The sequence below is a fragment of the Myotis davidii genome, unplaced genomic scaffold, assembly GCF_000327345.1.
Source record: "Myotis davidii unplaced genomic scaffold, ASM32734v1 scaffold44, whole genome shotgun sequence".
In the NCBI taxonomy this organism is placed as follows: Eukaryota; Metazoa; Chordata; class Mammalia; order Chiroptera; family Vespertilionidae; genus Myotis; species Myotis davidii.
In genome coordinates, this window is record NW_006299705.1 from 8,425,320 (window position 1) to 8,425,985 (window position 666).

The window sequence follows — 666 nt, forward strand, 5'->3', positions numbered from 1 at the left end:
TAGAGAAACAAAGGCTTCAGCATTCTATTATGTTAAAGTAAAGATAAGGCTATCTAAATACCATGGAAATGAAGATAAAAATTTTGGTTTTAAAAGAACATAATACAACTTTGTTCTTGTTTATTTTCCAGAATGGTAATATTATTTTTTTATAAAGGAAGTATCTGGAATTTACATAGGTTTAGCCTTCTTTAAAAATAGATTTCATATTCAATCTACTGAGATTAATTATGATCCATCTACTCATTTTCAATCATGTTCCATATGTAAACAATGATACTTCTTTTAGGCAAATAATAGAAAAAAACTCAGTTGGAAAAATGTGAACTCATTTAGGCAATATACAATATAAAGAATATAAAATAGAACCAAAAAAAGATCACATGATGTCTGATTAGAAAAAGTAAAGTGAGAACTATAATATCAATTAGTACTGCATGTTACAAATTCTTCTTCAAAATTCTGTTATAAACACTGACAGTGTTTGGTAGGCACAGGGAAACAATTAGGATAATGTAGAGTCACTACAGAAAGAAAAAAAATCTTATTGCTAACATTGTAGTATCCCTTTGATAAGAACTGGTTGTGCATTGATTATAAAAGCTCTATCAACTCTTGCTTTTCCTTGATAACTATGAGATTTTTTAACCTTGCTACTCTCTTTTT